Source organism: Hyaena hyaena, unplaced genomic scaffold, assembly GCF_003009895.1.
Source record: "Hyaena hyaena isolate Hyena2069 unplaced genomic scaffold, ASM300989v1 scaffold_494, whole genome shotgun sequence".
In the NCBI taxonomy this organism is placed as follows: Eukaryota; Metazoa; Chordata; class Mammalia; order Carnivora; family Hyaenidae; genus Hyaena; species Hyaena hyaena.
Window position 1 is genome coordinate 616,252 of NW_024081126.1, and position 12,631 is coordinate 628,882.

Sequence of the window (12,631 nt, forward strand, 5' to 3'; positions counted from 1 at the left end):
TCCCTTGCTGTCTCTATTTCCCTCAAATAAAAAAATAGCCAAGATTATAATTAGGAAGCAATGTTTTACAAGAGTGACAACAGCCCGAATAAATCAAATCATATTCATTTAAAATTGTAGAGTCCTGCTACGCAGATAACTAAAACAGACCTGGCCTCTGACTTGTGGAATTTGAGTTTTATCTTATTTTTTTCTTACTTAATGTTTAATTTTGAGAGAGAGAGAGACAGAGCACGAGTAGAGGAAGGGCAGAGAGAGGGAGACACAGAATGTGAGGCAGACTTCAGGCTCTGAGCTGTCAGCAGACAGCCTGACATGGGTCTCAAACCCACAGACTGTGAGATCATGATCTGAACCGAAGTCGGATGCTCAACTGACTGAGATACTCAGGTGCCCTTACTTACTTATTTTAAAAATCTCTTTCTGTAATATACAAGAAACATAAGAGACTCGAAGAATGCCCAAGAAAGTGTTGGTAGTGTAGGGGAAATTCATGGCAACGAGCCTTTCCAGTCTCCCAGGGAAAGAAGGGGTTGAGAGCACACAGTATCACTAGGCTCCTGGTGAACCCAGTGCTGGGGCCACGCGTGGCCTAGTTCTCCACCTAGTTTGGGCAGTACTGATTGTCTGGGTCCTGCTCCTACTCCTATACCTGGCCTCCAGTTTCCAGAATAGCCTCTTCTTTAGTTCTGTGGCGTTTTCACTCAGGGGAGAAGGCAGAACCCTGTTGTGGTGTCAGAGTTTGGGTGGAGTTGTCATCCTATAGGTTGGCAAGGGGAGATCTCCTTAGTACCTTGCCATTTGCTTTCCATCTATGGTACTTAGAGCCTCAAGACTGGGGCTCCTGGGTGGCTCAGTTGGTTGAGCATCCAACTCTTTGATTTTGGGCTCAGAACATAATCTCAGAGTTCATGAAATGTAACCCTTCGTTGGGCATTGTGCTGATCTGTAAAGTCTCCTTGGCCTTCTTTCTCCCTCTCTCTGTCCCTCCCCAACTTGTGCACTCTAAATAAACATTAAAAAAGTAAAAAAGAACCTAAAATGTCGAGGAGTCTCAGGGTCTCTAGAGGGCTTGTCTGAACCCTGACTGGCCATGGGGATTTCTGAGGGCTGTCCTGCTTCTTCTTGGAGAACACCTCTCCCTCTGGCTCTAGGATGGCATCTGGTTCTCAAGGGAAAACTGGATACCCAGAGGCATGTCCAGTCCAGAAGATGAAATTGCCTCTAGGGGCAGAACAGGCTTGGGGGGAAGATTTGACTTGGGGGCTTCAGTCTCAGATGCTTCACTCAGCTGTTTGACCACTGGGCTTGGGGGCTCTCTGCTGCTGGTCTTATGCCGAGGGTAGGAGAGCAGGGATCTGAGCCTTAAACCTGATTAGGACCTTCCAGCTGCTCCCCTTTTGGTGGGTTTGGCTGTGGAGAGCTCTCCGCCTGCATGGGAGTGTGTAAATGGGAATCTGCTGCCAGGGCCAGAAGCTTGTGCAGTGGAGGTCGTGCTTCAGTGACTGGGGTGCTCTTTGCAGAGCCCAGACCGGGGCGAGGAGGGGATGCTGGGCCCCAGCTCCTCTTTTGGGTGCACAGTGGCTGGAGCCTCATCTCCCCATGCTGAATTTCAAACCTCCCCGAAACCTGAATTTTAGTACAGATAGTGACCAGGTAGAAGGATAGGTAACTACAAGTTGAATCAGCTTGTAAGAGAAGTTAACAGTGCAGTGATGGGGAATAGTGGGGTAGGGAGGTTACTTGGAGAAGGTTTTAAAAACACATTTAGGCAAAGACTTAAAAAATGAGAAGGAAGGAGGAGGAGTCCTTGTGAAAAGTGCAGGAAGAACATCCCAGACTGAGGGAGGCACGAACACGGAGGCCCTGAAGTAGGGAGAACCACGTGATGCAGGGCCATGTAGACCCAGGTAGAGAGTTTGGATTTTCATTCTGAGAACAATGGGAAGCCATTCCAGGTTGTGAAGCAAGGAAGTGACATTATTTCAATAGTGATTTACAAGTCTTTCCTACCCTACTTGCTGTGTGGAAGATAAATGGGGAGCAAGGCACAAGTGGAAGAAAGGAGACCAGGAAGGAGGGTTTTGGTGTATTGTAGGCAACTGGTGATGGCAATTAGTATTAAGATGGTGGCAGTGAAGATGGGATTCGAACACCTGGACCTTTTGATGGATTGCATGTGGGAGATGAGAGAAAGGACCAAGAATGGCTCCAAATTTCTGTGGTCTTAGATGATGGCCACATTTTACTGACAGGGACAAGGCTAGGATAGGATTTCTGTGTATGTGTTTTGGGATGAGGACAGCATAGAAAATGAGTCTTTGGGGCGCGTGGGTGGCTCTGTTGGTTAAATGTCTGACTCTTGATCTCCACTCAGGTCATGATCTCCGGGTTTGTGGGTTCAAAGCCCTGCATTGGGCTCTGCTGACAACACAGAGCCTGCTTGGAATTCTGTCTCCCCCTCTCTTCTCCTCCCCCACTCAATTTCTCTGTCTCTTGCTCTCAAAATAAATAAGCTTTAAAAAAAATATGTTCTAGGGGCGCCTGGGTGGCTTAGTCGGTTGAGCATCCGACTTTCACTCGGGTCATGATCTCACGGTTCATGGGTTCAAGCCCCCCCGCATCGGGCTATGTGCTGACTGCCAGCTCAGAGCCTGAAGCCTGTTTTGGAGTCTGTGTCTCCCTCTCTCTCTGACCCTCCCCTGCTCACGCTGTCTCTCACTCTCCTAGAAGTAAATAAAAATATTAAAAAAATATATATGTTCTAGGGGTGCCTAGGTGTCTCAGTTGGTTAAGCGTCGGACTTTGGCTCAGGCCATGATCTCGCGGTTCGCAGGTTCGAGCCCTGTGTCAGGCTCTGTGCTGACAGCTAGCTCAGAACCTAGAGCCTGTTTTGGATTCTCTGTCTCCCTTTCTCTCTGACCCTTCCCTGCTCACTCTGTCTCTCCCTCTGAGAAATTAATTTAAAACAAAAAAAAAATGTGTTCTGACATTTCTGGGGGAAAAAATGAGTCCTTCTTTGTGGATATGTTAGGTTTCAGATAGATATCAATGAGGCATCCAAGTGAAGGTGTCAGAAGTCAGAAATAAATAATTGGAACTCCAAGGAATATTTTGAACTCAAGGTAGACCCATAAGCTTGAGCTACATGTACATTTGGGAGATGTTCAATATATAGACGCCCTTATCTGGGGAAAGCCTCAGGCTCACCTAGAGAAGAAAGGTGTAGTGAGGAGAGGGCCCAGGATGCAGACTTGAACCTGTAGCATTTAGAGGTTGTATGGTCTGAAGGAGAGGCCAGCAAAGGGGACTGAGGGCAGGAAGATCAAGAGAATGGTGTCAGAAAGCAGCAAGTGGAAAGCATTTTGAGATGAATGGCCATCAGCTCTGAATAACACTGTGAGGTGGGGAAAGGTTAGCAAGTAACCTCTGGATTTTACAATTTCAAATTTTTTGGTGATCTTTACAAGAGAGGTGATACAAAAGGGGATGATTTTCAAGAAGGAAAAGATGTTTATTTGTGTTACTCTTTCCAATTCGAAGATTTCATGGTGTTTATTCAGGGGAGGTGATTAGAATTATCAGATTTTTATACTTGAGGACAGAACTTTTTAACATCATGTAGTTACTTTTCCTGGGAGAGTCTCTCTCAATTTTAGTGGATTTTCAAAGGATTTTTGGGAGGTTTCCTCTCCCCATCCCGCAAGAAAAAAGTTCTGTTTTAGTAGCTTCAAGTCCCTTGTGATCTTTATGGCTTACGTTGTAGTATGGATATCAGTTTCCTCTCCCCATCCCACAAGAAAAAAGTTCTGTTTTAGTAGCTTCAAGTCCCTTGTGATCTTTATGGCTTACGTTGTAGTATGGATATCATATGTAAGTGCTGGGTCTGAATGTCACATGTTGATGAATACCTTTAGCAGGGCTTATTTTGAAAATATTAGGGAATAGATTAATTGGAAATTGCTGCTGCTATCCTTAAAAAATTTTTTACACGCTTTGATTTGTGTAGACCTTTTGTATTCACATTTGCGAGTGCATGAGAATGAGTAGGTAAATGTGTTTACTTTTAACACTGTAAATTATTCATCATATTCAAGTTTTCATCCTTTTAAGACTGGCACTTTTGTTCAAGCTTTACCTTGAAGTTACTTGGAAATCTTAAAGCATCACCATGTAAGCATCCTCCTTCCATTTCCCAATCACATTTCATTTAATAATTTGTTTCATATTATCCATGCAGTGTTGGTCCTGGGTAACATGATAATTAAAATTGTCCCTTTTTCTGAGAGTGGCCTTCTCAAGACACAGACTTATAAATTACACATAGGAAGCCAGGGACAGTAGGACACCTAGAGTTGTTGAATGTGGGTAGTTATAGTTTCATATAAGAAAATGTCACACGATGGAAATGTTTATCTTAGTACCTCTCATTGGAACAGTATGTGTACTTAGTAGCTTGTGTGTAAAAATTCAGATGGCCAGGTTCCCATTCACATTTGGGTGTGAGGGGTTTGGGGAGGTGATAACGGCAGACATTCTAAGTGGTCTAGTTCTGGTGTCTTTTTAATCATGTCACCACAAAATTATCAGTTAAGTACTTATTACATTTTTAGTCTTAAAAACATAGTATATTTCATTGACATTAGCTGTGTTCTTCAGGTTATGATAGATACTTTTCACATTTTCTAACCATGAGAGGTTACCTTCTAGTGTGCCTTTATAGTAAATGAGTATTTGGAGGAGAAATTATTGATGGTATGTCTTATTCAAATAACTTTGACAAATTTATAAATTAAAATTGATGATATAGAGAAATGGTTTTTATTTGTAGAACATGAAGTTTCAGGCTCAGATCCTCGTGCTGGAGGTCACTGGGCAAGATGAAGGCAGCCAGGTTGTGCTGCTTGCGTAGGTCAGTGACTGAGACTGTCTTATAAGGGGATGCAGAGTTCTGGGAGCACTGACAATAGACTTAAGAAATTTTCAGGATTGGGAGATACTCTTACAGTTCAGATTATTAGTTGGGATCAGCAAAGCGTTCGGCACTGCCAGAGGGAAGCACGTGGTTACAGGTGGCGCCGCAAGTGCTCGGCTACATAGGAACTTTGTTCCCCAAATAATTTAGATCTCTCCTACACACAACCTTCCTCCTCTGTGGGAATACATCTCAGTTTCTGAAGGTAATTTATTGGAATTGGCTTTATAAAATTTTATTTCTTAGTAGACTTTGTGAGAGCACATTTATCCTAAAGAAAAAGAGATGTTGAATTGGTATACATCAAAGACTGTAAAAGAAAACATTTGTTTTATAACAAGCACCCACGAGGATATTTTTATAAACATGAAAGATAACTTTCCTCTAACCTAAGTAAATATTTCAAAACAAATGTATGTTAAGTGATTATAGTAATGTGTGAGCAGAGACTAGCAATAAAGATAGCAGTATCCTGTATTACTTAATAGTATATGATACTTCTTTGGCTTTGGTCCTTTTTCTGAGTAATTGTACTGTGAAAGTCCTTAGGATGCGTAGGTTCATTTTTGAGCTCGACTGGTAGCCTCCCCAGAAAATGTTTCTTCTCTGTAGTTTAGTATCCTGAGATGTTTTCACATCTGAAGTGTTTATTACATAGTAAACATTGTCCAGTGATAGAGACCAGTCCTAAAATACACCATATGCTGAGGACACAATTCTTGTTAGAACTGAAATTTGAAATTATTGTCTATTTTTTCTGGCCCATACTGCTAGATTCTGTAGAGGTGCAGGCGTTTCTACTACTACTTTTACTGTAGCAATTTTACATTTATATATTATAGTACCTGCAAGTACTATAAAACACTATGATTGTGGGGAGTGGAGAAAAAAATTATTAAGATCTTGGAGTCTAAAAGTGTGTGATGGAAATTTTGTAGCTAAATGGATCGGCTGCTCCCTTCTCTGTACTCTTCTCTGTGTCCTAATTATTATGTGGGGTGTATTGATAAACAAATTTTTATCCATTTTCCATTCTGGTGCTAGATTACTGCTGTGTTCTCTTTTTCCAGAGCCATTCTTGAAACCTTTCTACATGGGTGTTTGTTATGGTGCAGCTCTCCCTACTTTCCAAAGACTTACCACAGTGCTCAGCCTTTTCAGTAGCCCTCACAACGGCTGTCTCCAGCTCTGCTTCTCTGATCTCTGGCAAGCCTCTATCCACTGTAGGGTGTGGTTTGCAGATGATAACATTTACACGTTGTCATTTGACCTGGAGATTCATTAAAAGAAAAAAAAAATGCTATCTTGTTTAAGGGGGTAAGTCAAATCTCAGGATAGCTAATGACATTACTGTAGGCTTAATTTGCATTTTCCTTTCTGGATAAAATCTTTGTCAGTTCACTGTTGCATTTCTGGCTTCGTTCACTTGCATTTCTTCTGGACATACTCACCTGAGTCAAAAAACAGATAGTTCGTGGACACTTGACTTTTTGAGAGAGAGATACAAATGGGTGCATCCAGACTGTATCTGTAAATTGTTACTGGCCTAACTTTGAAAGTATGATTCAGTCCATAACAGGTATTTATTACTGAGTCTCGTAGACTAGTAATTATGTTCCTTGAATGAGTTTTTAAAATCTATAACCTACTGAACACATTATTTGCATCGTGGAATTGTCTGTACTTAATAACAACAGATTTTTGTTTGTTCCAGTTAAGTCTTAGTACTAGTTTTGCAAGTGTATTGAGGCCTGGCAGGGTTATCTGTGATTCAGCTGCAGTGGGCGGGGCAGTCTCCTACCTGCTCCCTCTGTGTTCTCTGCCTGTTTTACTGGGAGCCAGGCTGAGTAGTACACATCATTGAGCACACTGCCAGTACTTCTGTCTCTGCCTGACCTGGTCTGTTCCATTGTATAGCCCTTTGACTTAAGATAGTTGTAACCAGCTGCTCCTCACCTTATTCAGTTGTTCATTCTAACATTTACTGAGCATTTCCTGTTGTGCCAGGTCCTGAAGATAGAGCAGTAAAAAGGGTAGTGTCCCTTTCCTAATCGAGCTTACATTCATATGGGGGGAGGGACACTTTAAAAATGTACAAAAGTTGGAGTGCCCCAGTGGCTCAGTTGGTTAAGCGTCTGACTTCAGCTCAAGTCATGATCTTGAGGTTTGTGTGTTCAAGCCTCTTGTTGGGCTCTGTGCTGACAGAGCCTGGAGCCTGCTTTGGATACTCTTTATCCTTCTCTCTCTCAGCCCCTGCCCCACTCATGCTTTGTCTCTCTCTTAAAAATAAAATAAATACTGGGGCGCCTGAGTGGCTCAGTTGATTGAGCGTCTGACTTCGGCTCAGGTCATGATCTCATAGCTTGTGGGTTTGAGCCCCGCATTGGGCTCTGTGCTGACAGTTGGCTCAGAGCCTGGAGCCTGCTTCAGATTCTGTGTTTCCCTCTCTCTCTGACTCTCCCCTGCTCACACTGTCTCTCTCTCTCTCTCAGAAATAAATTAAAAAAAAATGTACAAAAGTAGTTTCAGATAACAGTACTAAGGAATTAAAATGAGGTAATGACAAGTGAGTGAGCAGGCAGATTGGGTCACTGTTATCCATTTTAGGGAGATGGCCATAAATGATGACAAGGATCTAGGCTTGAGAAAAGCATTTTAGGCAGAAAGGCAGAAAATAGCTGCCGCATGGGAAGGCCAGTGTGGCTGGAAGTTGTGAGTAAGGATGAGAGTGGTGGGAGATGAGGTAGGCAGGAGTCCGATGTTATTAATTTCAGTAGAAAGCCACTGGAAAGTTTTAAGTAGAGGAATGATACACCACCACACTTAGCCTATACTTGAGTATTTCACATAAAACTTCCAACTTATAAAAAGTTTTTGGAGATATCCTTTGTAAATATCTTCTTTTTTTAATGGACAGATTTACTGACGTTTTCTTGTGTACAGTTTTTTTTATGTCTGGATATGTTTTCATACTTATTATGTCTAGATATTTGTATCTATTTTATCTAGAAATTTTATAAAAATTAGAGACCTGCTACCCAAAATTTGTGTCTAAGCCTGTGAAGGGAAGTATAACAGTACTTAGCTTGTCTTGACGTAACGTTTGGGTGAGAGTATGAATGCTTTTAAGGCACGCGTAGCGTTCAAAGCCAACAAAAGCAGCTTGTTAGTGTCATTGTCCACTTGAAGTGAAGATAGCCTGAGTCGGCCGGTGTGGAAGCATCAAGAGTTTGGCCTTGTATCTCTTTAAGAGCAGGAATAGCAACTGAGAGCTTGAGGAAGCAATGAAGAACCCTCAGTAGTCTGGGAGGCAGCTTGCCAGATTTCTTCTAGTCCCCACTTGATTATCTGTGATACTGAAAAGATTTATCTACGCATTGGGAAGCCCCAGATCTTTGTGATCTGACTCTAGAGAGAATGCTTTCCAGTTTCTTTGATTTGGTAAATGCTTTTGTGGAATAATAATTGTGCTATAATTTTTAGTTATAGTAGCTGAGATATTTGGACTAAAGGGGACATGTAGGCCAGACACAGGTGTTAAGTCTATAAAACAGATTGGTAGTGATATAAACATTCTTAGATGTGTATTTGAAATTTCAGTTACAAAAAACAACAAAAACCAAATTCAGTTACTGAAACTCTTTTGATTAGTTTTTATGCTATAAAATGACTTATAAAATGAATATCTTAAACAATTAAAGGAGGTTTGGTGTCACATTGATAAGAAATTAAATCATTTCATAAGGAAGGGTAATTTTTCTTACCAAAAAACCATTTTTTTGTGATTTTTTTTTCTTTCCCCCTGAGCTAATAATCAACAGCTAAGAGAGACGCCCCTAGGAAAATTGTTTTTCACTTACCTGTTATAGAAAAAAATTACATATGTCATTCAGATATCTTAAGAGTACAAAATTTCAGTGCAAACATGACGTGGGTGTTTACTTCCAGGGAAACAACTCCTGTAATACAAAATAATCAAAATGCAAAAAAACTTTAATTTGTATTAGACTTTGAAATGAATTTTGATAATTATGTTGTAAAACGATATGAATATGTTCAGTACTCTGATATTCATTTTATACAAAATAGTGAACAGTGAAAAGCCTGATTTGTGATATTGATTGTTCTCCTTTTACAGATAAGGAAAAGAGACACTTAAAATGGTTAAATAGCTTGCCTAAGGGCACTCCGCTCTTCAGTGGTAAAGCTGGTGTTTAGATCTTGGCCTTCAAAACTTTTATGCCTAACCATAATACTCTACTGCCTCTTACAGTAGTTCTGTGAATTGTAGGCCTTACATCAAGCTGTTTATTGTTCGTTAAATTTTATTCAACAGAAATGTATTTAAATTTTAAAAAGTAAGAGGCACCTAGGTGACTCAACCAAGTGGTTGAGCTGAGCGGGCAACTTTTGATTTCAGCTCAGGTCATGATCCCAGGATCATAGGATTGAGCACTGTGTCAGCCTCCGCACTGAGCATGGAGCCTTCTTAACTCTCTCGCCCTTTCCCCCTCTCCCCCTCTCCCCCTCTTCCTCTCTTCCTCTCTTCCTCTCCCTTCCTCCCTTCCATTCTCTCTCTCTTTCCCTCCCTCTGCCCCTCCCCGGCTGGAGAGCATGCTCTCTTAAAATGTTTTTTTTTTTTTTTTTTTTTTTAAATTTAAAAAGGTAGGCTTATTTAACAACATAGCTACTGAGTTACTGACATTGTTTCATCAGGCTGGCCATTTATTTCTACGTGTTCTCCAACATAGGTTTGATTGTCATGGCATTCCTCTTTAAAAAATTTCAGGCCTCCAGTTGCCTTTAGAGTGAATATCTGAAATTTCCTTTTATGAGATCTAAACTTCTTAACCACCCGATTCTAGTCTACTGTATCCCTATCTTATTGTTCTCCTCCAATTATTTATTATATTCAGTCTACTCGCTGGACTATTCCATCTCCCAGTTTCTATACTTATTCTTCAAGACTCAGATAAAAATGATTCATTCCACACTCTGATCTGTGTCCCGTGGCACGCACTTCTTGACAACATTTATCACATTCATTTATAGTCCTTTGTGTCTGTCACTGCAACAGGTTAAGTTCTTTAAAATCTGATTGTTTTATTTTTATTTCTTGTGTCCAACATCAGGAGATAACTTAAAAAGTTTTGAAGGATTACTGAAACAAATGACAGTATTTGATTAGTAGTACAGTAGCTGTGTAAATGTTATCAGGGCGTTTCTTTAGATGCTAATGCCAGTTACTGAGAAATTACAGTCAAGCTGAAGTGACTAAACCATAAAGCCAGTTTTAATTTTTTGTTGGTAAAAAACCCAAAACTATTTCTGTTATTTTATGTTAAATATAATATTTATCCTTGAGATTTTAATATAGGTTTAATTTTTTAGGAAAATACAGTACGTATACCTAATGATTTAAAATTTAGATCAGCTTTACAAAGTGAGAAAATGGGATCATTTAGATATTTGCTTATGTTAGTAGAAACATTTGCTAGTAAAGGCAGTGGAATTGCTGCATTATAGATAGATGTAAGTTACTTTTACAATAAAATGTTGGAGTAATAGGGACCATCAGAAAAAAAAGACATGAAAATTTTTGACTAAAATTACAAGTCGAACATTTATGTACCTGTGTGCATAGTACTAAATTAGAATGTGCGGAGATAGAAAAGTGTGATAGTTGCTCTCAACATAGAATGGCAAATAGTGAAAAAGACACACTGTACATTAAAGCTTATCAGTGACCTAAAATATCAATTTGTTTATGATTTTTATTATCTTCTTTCATCTAAACTTTCTGTCATGTGGTTGCAGTGTCTTCCAGCCCTGTCTGTCCCAGCACTCAATGTGAAGAGAGAAAAGCCTGCTTATAGCTGGGGTTTACTAGCAGTTGGAGGGAGGGGAAGAAAGCTTAGCAAATTTGCCTGGGAGTGGGCTGGGGTGGGAGAAAGAAAACCCTCCAGCAATTAATGTAAGCCCAGGAAAGGGGTTGGGAGTAGCCTGAGGGGCAGTCCCTCCCTCTTTTCTTCCTTGAGGTGAAATAAAATGGGAGGGTTTTTAGAGATTGAGGGAGCAAAAGGGAAAGGTTAGAGGCCTTTGGAAGATCTGAACTGAGCTAATGAGAGAAGGCAAAGGAAAAAGAACTGAAGAGAGGAAAAGGGTTTAGAGAGAGATTACGTATTTCTTGAGGTTAGAATGGGGTTGTGTGTTTCTCCCCACAGGCTTAATTTGGTACCTTGTAGAGATAAGAAATATCTGAAAGAGAAACAGAAAAGGAAAGGAGATACTTCTCCTCCAGAGAGTTTGTGACCATTAGCATGGATTGATTGGCTCTGCTCGTCCTGGGTTCCTAAGACAGGAGCCCCCGAGAGTTTGCCATTATTTCAAAATTTCTGTAGAGAGGCCCTGGTGTTTGTTAGAATATTAACATGCTACATGTTTACCTTCTTCCTCGTTTCCTTTTTTTTTTTTTTTTAATATTTTTATTTATTTCTAGGAGAGAGAGAGAGAGAGAGACAGCGTGAGCAGGGGAGGGTCAGAGAGAGAGGGAGTCACAGACTCTGAAACAGGCTCCAGGCTCTGAGCTGGCAGTCAGCACAGAGCCCGACGCGGGGCTGGAACCCACGAACCGTGAGATCATGACCTAAGCGAAAGTCGGACGCTTAACTGACTAAGCCACCCAGGCGCCCCTCGTTTCCTTTTTTTTAATTTAGCTTGCTATACACCTGGAATTTTGGCTCCAGAATAATAGAAAAGATCATTTTGCCAAGAAAATATCTTTGGAAAAAAATAATATCTATATGATTCTTTCAGAACGATTTCCTGGGCCTTTAGAGCCCTCTATTCTTTTTTTATTTAAAAAAATTTTTTTAATATTATTTATTTTTGAGAGACAGAGAGCGACAGAAAACGAGAGGGGGAGGAGAGAGAATCCCAAGCAGGCTCCATGCCCAGCAGCAAGCCCGATGTGGGGCTCGAACCCACAAACCATGAGATCATGACCTGAGCTGAAATCAAGAGTCAGACATTCAACCGACTGAGCCACCCAGGCGCCCCTGATACTTTTTTCTTTTTGAGAGAGAGACAGAACATGAGCAGGGGAGGGTCAGAGAGAGGGAGACACAGACACTGAAGCAGGCTCCAGGCTCTGAGCTGTCTGCGCAGAGCCCACTGTGAGTCTTGAACCCATCAACAGTGAGATTATGACCTGAGCTGAAGTCAGACATTTAACCAACTGAGCCACCCAGGCGCCCCTTCCTTATGATATTCTTAAGAACATGTTCTTTTCTCTAGGTTACTTTATTTGTGAGAATACAGTATATAATACATAGAAACATATGAAATAGGTATTAACCATCTGTTTATGTTACTGGTAAGGCTTCTAGTTAACACTATGCTATTTGTAGTTAAGTTTTGGGAAAGTGAAAAGTTATATATGGATTTTCAACTGTGTGTGGAGGGGGGAGAGTAGACACCCATCACCCTGTGTTCAAGGATCAACTCTTTTAAATGATCACCACAACAGGTAATTACCACCTGCCCACCATTACGGAATTGATTACTGAATTTTTTTTTCAGGTATCTCTTTGAGGGCTATTCTAAAGTTGATCACCTACTATTTGTCAGTTAACCTGTTTAGTAGCAATAAAAATA

The 12,631-nt window shown here is 40.8% G+C and overlaps 1 protein-coding gene and 1 pseudogene across 2 annotated transcripts in view; one reads left to right on the forward strand and one right to left on the reverse strand.

Annotated features, from left to right (window-relative positions):
- The window catches only part of UBE2E1 (ubiquitin conjugating enzyme E2 E1), an 83,586-nt gene that overhangs the window by 16,012 nt on the left and 54,943 nt on the right, over positions 1-12,631 (forward strand). The window lies entirely within an intron of this gene.
- On the reverse strand, positions 593-1,596 carry LOC120246929 (annotated as a pseudogene).